The sequence below is a fragment of the Argiope bruennichi genome, chromosome 4 (genome assembly GCF_947563725.1).
Source record: "Argiope bruennichi chromosome 4, qqArgBrue1.1, whole genome shotgun sequence".
Classification (NCBI taxonomy): domain Eukaryota; kingdom Metazoa; phylum Arthropoda; class Arachnida; order Araneae; family Araneidae; genus Argiope; species Argiope bruennichi.
In genome coordinates, this window is record NC_079154.1 from 78,864,687 (window position 1) to 78,873,947 (window position 9,261).

The window sequence follows — 9,261 nt, forward strand, 5'->3', positions numbered from 1 at the left end:
ATCCAGTGTTTGATATTTGAATGTCACGAGTAAGTAGAAATTATCGCTTCCCCAGGTGAGGCTCGAGCTCACAGCCCCGGCATTACTCACAAGTACTGACGTGTAAAACCAATTGCGCCACTGGGGATTCTCGCAAAACTTATCAGTAGAATAATTTGATAAGTACACATTTTAATAAATATCTCATACTTTTTGTTACCTGGTAACAATGTGAGATAGTTCAATGAGTTCTTGTGCAAATGCTATATACATATATACATAAATTCGTTTTTTTTTTTTTTTCATCTTATTGCATATATAAAAATGATATGTGCATGAACATACATTGAATATAAAACTGATTCGAACATGTTACATACATAAAAATATCGGGAAAAAAAGAGAAAAAGACAAGTAAAGAATTGAAGAAGAAGCATTTATTTCACAGAACTAGACGAGTTTTCAACAAAGATGAAATAAAAACTTTAGTGATGAGTAAATCAACAGCTAAAATTTAGATGTAAGTAAGTAATTCCGAGAAAAAGGGAAGGCTGCTGTTCTACTATGTATTGCTGATTGAAATAAATAAATGAATAATAAAAACAGTCTCTGATATTAATGTCGGTCTGTTGGTGCTCTACCGGGCAGACTGGTTGATATACAGAAATCAGATTTAGCACCAACTGTGAAGTCTAAGAATAGGTTCCTTCGAGAGAGTTCTTTGAAATTTTGAACAACTGGGAGAACAGTAGTATTTAAAAATGGGTGCACTTTAAAAATGTTTCACCATTGCATGAAGTTACACCCTTATATTAAATGCAACAAAACTTCAAAAAGTTTATAAAATTGCACCTCGTACTGAAATTCACTTATCATCAAAAATAAACCGAATCTTAATATTTTGATTGCCAATAATGAAAAAAAAAAAAAAACAGGATGAAATGGTAATAATAACAATGAACATGATTTGCATTTCATTTCAACAATGAAATGTATTGGTGTAAAATATGTTTAGAATATTTTTTTAAATATTTCTCAGAAATGGAAAACTATAATGAATGATTTATATGATTAAAAAAAATGATATAGTTGAAAAGATAATTTTTTGAATTATGTTTGTGCTGGACTATTTTCAGAAACTATTAAGCAGAAAAAGTCAAAATATCGCTTATTTTTTAAAATTTGAATTAAAATTTAAAACAAAAATCGTTCTTAGGTATACATTTCAAAACTCCAAGATATATCCATGCTATATTTTGTCCTTGTAGATCTAACGGTCTATCCCATAAAACGCTACAACACATACATATACTCACATCATTTTTTATTATTAGTAGAAACTATTAGTCTGTTTTAGAAAGAAAACCAAAGTTTGATTGGCACGGTTTCAATTTTTGTACTTTTTAATGGAATCAATCAACCTTCTAAATCGACAGCTAAATGCATTAGAGATTTTCTTGACAAAGGAAAAAAAAAAAAAAAAAAAACCCTAAAACTAGCAAATTTGGAAACGAAATGTATCCCCACACACACACAAAAAAAGGTCACGTTATTTACTCAATGCTGCAGATCATTAATTTAAATCCCCTCTTTTCACGGCAGGTGTTTCTTGGTAGCATTCACAGAAACGGCTGAAGTATTTACAGTGGAGGGAAGAGAAAATGAAGACTTTTTCCAGCTGTTGGGGGAAAAGTGGAGTACGACTTTCCCAGACAGATTATTTTTGTTTTGCTTTAACCCCGATTCAGCTGTAAAGAAGATGAATTGCCCGAAATGTCGCAATCTTTCAAGTTTTCTTCTTTTTTCATGGGGAATTGGATATTTAATGATATATTTTTTTTCCTTAACAGTTAAGGATAACTATTTTTTTTTCTAAAACTCAAGCTAGTTGTCTTTTTTTTTTTTTTTTTTTTTTTTGTTGAACATGATGTAAAAAGGATTATTTATCGTTTGATATTATTTTAGAAGATTTTGGGTTTGAATATTTATAAAATCATTATGTATTTATATCATCATTATTAGTATTATCGTATTTATATTTCATTATGTGATGTTGTTTATTGAAATAAGGTATTAGCTTGTAAAAATTGTTTTAAGAAATTTGAAAAAGTGGTTTAGTGTCGAATATAAGCATTTTACAATCTAGGACAGAGCAAATTATTTAATCAATTTAGTTTCACGCTTCCATACATTTTTTTTTTAAATTTTAATCAGCATATTAGTTTTCTTTCTTTCTTTTTTCATTTTAGATTAAACTTTGTTATTCAATAACATTGTAAAAATATACATGATTCTATTTATTTTATTATGATTAACTGGATGATATTCATATGTGCATCCGATATTATTCATTCAGATGCTAAGTGTTTATAACTGCTTTAATAATTGAATGGCCGTAATAAAACTGATAGGAGTCTAATCAATTATATTTGACATAGTATTTATATAATGATAGTATTTGACATAGTATTTATATAGTATATTTTATAATGCATAGTATTTATATTTTTTATATAAATTTATTTGGAAATTAAGTTAAAAATCATTTTTTAATAAACCTACAAGGACTCCTACACTTTTATTGTAATCAACATATTATTTTTTTTTTTCATTTTAGATTAAATTTTTTAATTCAGTAACCTTATAAAAATACACATGACTTTATTTATTTTGTTATGATTAACTGTATGGTATCCACATGTGCTTCCGGTAATATTCAATCAGACGCTTGGTGCTTAATTATGTGCCCTAGGCAATTGCTTTGTCTGCCTAGTAAATCTATCCTAATCATAGTGAATATAAACATATAACATTTGGTTCCAAAATTGGGAGGATATACGTTATTCATCATTGTCGATTTCGTTTAGATTTGTAGCTTTCTTTTTTTAAGATCTTATATTTGTACATCATAGGTAATAAAATTAGGCAATTACAAATGTAAAATAAATGGAATAAAATTATAATATTGAAGGTAAACTGATAATAATAATTTAAAAGAAATTTTTCAAACCTCTAAATATTTTAATTTGAATTCGTTTATCTTTATTTTATTTTTCAAATTTACTCTTACTTAAACAGCAGCGATTATGAAATGTTTTTATTCCATAGAATTGAGTCAAATTCCATCTGTGAAAGGAATTGGAACGTCATGTTTGACCGTAAACACAACGCCACACAACAGTAAGCAATATTTGCTAATTTCTTTCAGAATAATGACGTGCAATTCCTGAAAAAATGTTTAAAAAAAAAAACCTAATAAAGAATCTTGCTTATGGAACAGTAGCTGGCATTGTATCAAAAGTTAGCTCCCACCTCACATCAGTAATCGGCACATCCGCTGAAATAAACAAAGCATAAATGTGTCAAGGTGCTTTTTATTATATTATAAATCAAGTCGCATAACTTTAGAAGTTTTGGCCTGGTGCATATGATATTAAATGGTATAATAATCCTTTTTTTATTTTTGATACCTAATTTACTGAAATTTATGTTATATAAATTTGAAGAGGTAGTTAGCATATTTATAATCTCTCATACAATTAATGTGATTCGTAGAATTCGAAAAATGAGATTTAATTAATTCAGTTTGGAGGGGGAAAAATTGCCATTTATGCACCTTGTATTGGAAAGTAATTGAAATTCAATACATTTCCCTGCCGATATTTTTCTGTAAGTTGCTTAGTATATCTTGTTTTCAAATTATGAAAATAAAACGCACGCTGTTTCATTATATACTTACTGCAGCAGATTTTTTTTTTTATTTTTGAATATTGAAAAAATTTTCTTAACAGTATTTTACTAAATTATGTAATATGTATGCTACGTGTTTTATGAAATGTTATTTGACATATATGTTGCATGTTTTATATGCTTTGTGAATCTATTGTGCCTGCTTTTATGCATCACATATTCTTTTTGAGAAATAAATGGAGTTAATGACAACGATATAAGCAAATATATTCCATTTTTTGTATACCAAAATCGGAGGTTAATTAGAAATAACCAATGATCTAAGGTTAATTATTTTTGATTTCAAACTGCTGTGCATCATTTCCAGTGCGCAGAGTTAGTGCATATTAAATGCTCTCAAACGGTGCACAATCTGACTCTCAGTAAATGCGATATCAATCCAATCACGATTATTTGACTTCATATAATTTCATGCTGGATTATCAAATCCCATCAATTTAATACATTTGTATCACTTATAAACACTTTTGTATCCTAACGTGAAATATAAAAAAAGTTTACAATATCATAAATAGCAGTGTTTTCTGCTATTCTGTAGATTATAATGATATCGTAAGATGACTATTTCATGCTTAAAATTATTATTTTACCGGGAATTGAAATAAAGAAGGGAAAAAGGCATTAGTATAAGATGCTTAGAATAAGCTTAGAATTAAAAAAAGCTACATCTTACAACTGTCATCTCTAAAAAGAATTTTTCTATTATTATTTAATACGGCGAAGTTAGTAATAAAAACGTAACTGCACTGACTGGAGGTAAAGGTGCAATTAAAATCAGCGAAAAACAACTATTATAATGATTTCATTAAATAGAGGTTGTTAGACTGTTGTTTTGAACTTAAAGGAAACTGTGCCTTGAAACTTGTTCACTTTTCAAAACTTGTTTTGCAAGAGTTTTATGCGTCGTAGACATTTAACCTAAAGCAACGTAAATCATTAATATCCTAAACGTCTTTAATTCATTAGCATATATTGAGTACGTAGGATATCAGATAAGGGCATTCGTAGTAAAATTATATGGAAATGTTGATGGTAATTGTAAATTAAATACTTAAGAAAAAATTTTCTTTAATCAAACATCATTAAAATATTTGGGTTAAATTAAATAATGTACTTAGAAAATTACATATTGGTTCTGTATCACTGATTCTTATACTTATTTGTAAATGCACTGTACTTAAAAAAAGAAAAAAAAATCAATAAAAAAAAGGGGGGAAAGGAAAAAAATTAAAAAGGAAGTATCGGCATGTGCTATGCCAGCATTCTACAGGACAGACCATTAGACCTAAAACTACAAATTCTGTACATGTACATTTTAGAAAGTGAGAATGTTTATTACCAATCGAATTTTTTAAAACTTCAGTTTAAATTCATTAATTTAAATTAAGCGAAATTTTAATATTCTTTCGTTAGACTTTCCAAAATAATTGAAATTCGAGTTTTACAGCATTTTAAAATTAAACAAATAGTTTTCTTTTTTACTGGTATAAATTTAATTGCTGTGCTATTTTTCCTTCAATTTTGAAAGTTTCAAAAATTATTTTTTGCATTATTTTTTACAATAGACTTTATTGTTGCAATGAAATCTAACTATCTTTATAGTTCTATTAAGTGTTTAATCGGGCAACTTTCTCTTGTATTTGAAAGCTAAAAAATTTTTCTGCTGCTACTTATCTATGTAAGTTACACGAGGAGTTTGAAAGTGAAACTTTATTAACTCAAAGATAACCAGAAATTAAGAGTATACCATCCATATATTTAAATTTTTATTGGAACTCCTTCTTTGTTGAGAAAATCATGGACATTAAGCTCTGAATGAGATATAATTGAAATTAAGCATAGTAACAATACTCTCGATGAACTAGCTTGTTGCCAAAAGCGACTAGTTTAAAATAAATGTATGTAACAACAGCATAGAGGAAATTCCTGGAGGCCTTTAAAAAATGAAATCAATAAAATGATTTGAAAAATCTGCAGATAAAATTAAAACGAAATTATAGAAAACGAATGAAAAAATTATTATTATTTATTTATTATTAAAAAGCTGATTTTGTATTCCAAAACAACCATTTTCACTAAAAGAATTAGACTACGACTCTTCTTGAATGAGTTTATATTTTTTTATATAATCGTTAGCATTCTAATAATAAAAGACTTTCTTCTTTAGAGTTGAGCTATGAAATATGATTCAGTTAAGTAACAAAAAGAATAAAACATTTTTTGCAATATAAATATTCCAAATATTTCATTCCAATATTTTATTTTTTCGAATATTCCAATATTTCATTTTTTCGAATATTTCAATATTTTATTTTTTGCAATGCGAATATTCAAATATTTCAATTTTTCAGAAACCAAAAATATTTTATTTAAAAAAAAATACGCATGAAATTAAGCAGTGAAGAGTTTATAAAAGTAATCCACACTTTAAATAATCGAATCAATTCCGTATATTTACAAAAAATGACGAAATCTACTGTTAAAAATTAGGCAGCATTTCTTTTTAAAAAAGTGTAACATTTTTTAAAGATTTTAAGCAAAATATGAATTTTAAGATTCTAATAAATTTCATGTTTATGCAATCATTAAAAAGTAAACATGTAGCCATATGTCAGAAGATGAAACATTTAAATCAGATAAATAAACATTTCATTTCAAAAGTTGTTTGACGCTCTGTCACTTCCCAAAGTTCAGAGCAATTATGGATTTAACACACTTCCTATCTAGCCCATGATAGTATAATATTAAAAAAAAAAAAAAAACTAAACTAAATTAAATTTCCAGGTTTTAAAAATCATAAGACGATTATTCGAAGAAATTCAAAATTAACATAAAAAACTGATTTAGGATTAAAAAAAAAAAACATATTCGGAGCTTAAATAGAAAAAAAAGTGGACTCAAAAATCAATCCTTTAAAATACACAATTCGACTGTGAAGTTAACAAGCATTTTCTTTTTCCTCTCTTTGATCAAAAATAATCCCATCATTCCCGAGTGGGAATGACATATTGACAACGCCATCAGCGGAGATGGTACGGTATAGAGAGATAGGGAAAACAGAGTATTCAAAACATAACTACTTTAGTAGTAGTAGTTAGTAGTTATTCTACCCGGCTCTCTTCATGCTATTTTAATTTTTTTTAAAAAAAACTTCTTAAAAATTTCTTAATATCAACTTGAAATATTAACAAAAACATATCTTGGAAGTTCTGAGGCAATTTGAACATAATCACCATAGGGAAAGTATCCAAACGTATACAGATAAGCTCTTTTTTATTATGAAACTAAAGGCAAAACGTGCCATATTTTTTAACTAGCTACTGCTTGGAGACCAATTACTTTAATAACGACCATTTAATATTTGTTAAAAGTTTCTATTAAATTATCTGTAACTTGGTCTTAATAGCATCCAATTAAATAATTGAAAATTTAAGCATTTGATAGGAATATAACTCATTCTGTTCATAAATCTTACACAATACTGTTCATTGCGTTATCCATTTCCCTAATTTTCTATATAAATATTTATATATCCAATTATATCACTGAATAGTATGGTATAAATAGAATTTAAAAATGGGTGGACATTAAAAATTTTCATTACTATTTCATTCGGAAATTAAAACTTAATCGCAAGTACAACGTAATTTCAAAAAAATTATTACAAATTTTATTATAATTTTAATAAAATTTTTGTTTTTATTAGCTTTAAAATAAAACCTACTCAACATGGAAAAAATAATCCGAATATTCATATCTTGATCACAACAACTAAAAAAAAAACAGTCAGAGAGAAATATTAGTAGCAACAATGAAAATGACCTGAGTTTAATTTTAAGAATAAAATATATTGTTGTAAAATACGCTTAAAATATTTTTTTAAGTTAACTAAAAATATCAATGGCAATCAGTCGCAAAAAAACTTGTATCACTGAAAAAAGTTTGAATTTTGCGATGATATAAAAATTATTATGTTTTTGCTGTATTATTTTCCAAAGTTCTTGCGAAAAAATGCTTAATGTTTTAATTAATTAAAATTTCAAAAAAAATCATTTAGAGTTATGCATTTCCAGCCTTTTAAGCATATCTGTGCCAAATTTAGACACACACATACACACAAACGCGCCCGCACTTCTTTAATGTTGATAAAGGAAAAAATCGACAGTAGTAATTCGATTTTTCTGAAATGCATGCAAAAGTGGAAAAACAATTGTAGTAGAATTATATATCTTTGAGAATATTGAAGATTTAATAACATTTCAGGAAATTATATCACAAATTTAAATATTTTATATAAGCAGAAATAGCTGATGATGCGAAAACGAATTTAAAATCCTTGCTGAATATATGCTAATTTTTTTTTATATAAATCACGTGTTTCTTAATTCCGCAATTTTTGCCTTTTGGATTTCAAGTATGCAATTTATTGACAGTGTTTGAGCATACATATTTATGTCAATGCCATACATTGTCTTCATAAACTAAACTTCATCACACATGAGAGGAAATAATACAAATTGTGTCACGTCGTTGCCTTTTGATTTATTGTATTTGTATGTATTTTCCTAGAAAGATTGCTTTACGTTGTAACGATTTTGACGAAAATACGAAACAGTTTTCAGATTTTTATTATTATCTATAAATAGAAAAACTATTATAAAATATGAATTCTTTTTGCAAAAAGTTTTTTTTTTTCTTTTGTCAGAAAAATTTGTTCTACAAAATTTCTCAAACTGTACATTTAAAGCACTAAACTTTAATCCTTTTTTTTTTTTCATCGTATTTCATAGCATTGGAATCTTTTTTCTTATTGTCCTTTTTATTCTAAAGGAAAAGAAATGTAAAAAGTTCAAAGACGATTGAATATCAATTAATTTAATAACGAAATCGTAGGGAAAAAAAGATACATATTGTACCATCTTTGATTATTAAACATCAATGAGTTGCCATTTGCCCTTTTAATTTTTTTTTTTTTTTTTCATTTCGGACACACACAAGGATGATACTCACAAGCACAAACATGAAAACATTGGCACATATATGATAGCAGTAAAATATATACTGAAAAATTTATCCGGGCTAAACATGTTATGGGAAACCATCCATAGGACGGGAACCAGTTAGTACCTCCCTTCAAGTTCCTCGTCCCCTCTCTTCACTCACCAACTCGCCAGAGGGCGCAATTGTTACAATATATTTCAACATTTCTTATACATATATTCCGGATTAAGAAACAAATTCGCATACACTAAGTCAGCCATCTAACTCTCCGACCCGCCACGAAGGCACACGGATTTAAACCATAAAAACTGAATGACCGAACCGCCGCAACAGTAACATTGGCGGTAACTGTGGTTGAGTCCTAAGGGCCGTCACCGGCCACTTTACAACCCTCCCCGAAGGAACATGGCGGTCATCGATGGGAGGAGTCAGATCCCCCACCTATAAGTGTATCCTCCAGAGTGGCGAGATCCAACCACCATGCCGGAAGCATCTCATCCTCATTTCGAGGTGCCCCCAGGGGGGATTTCG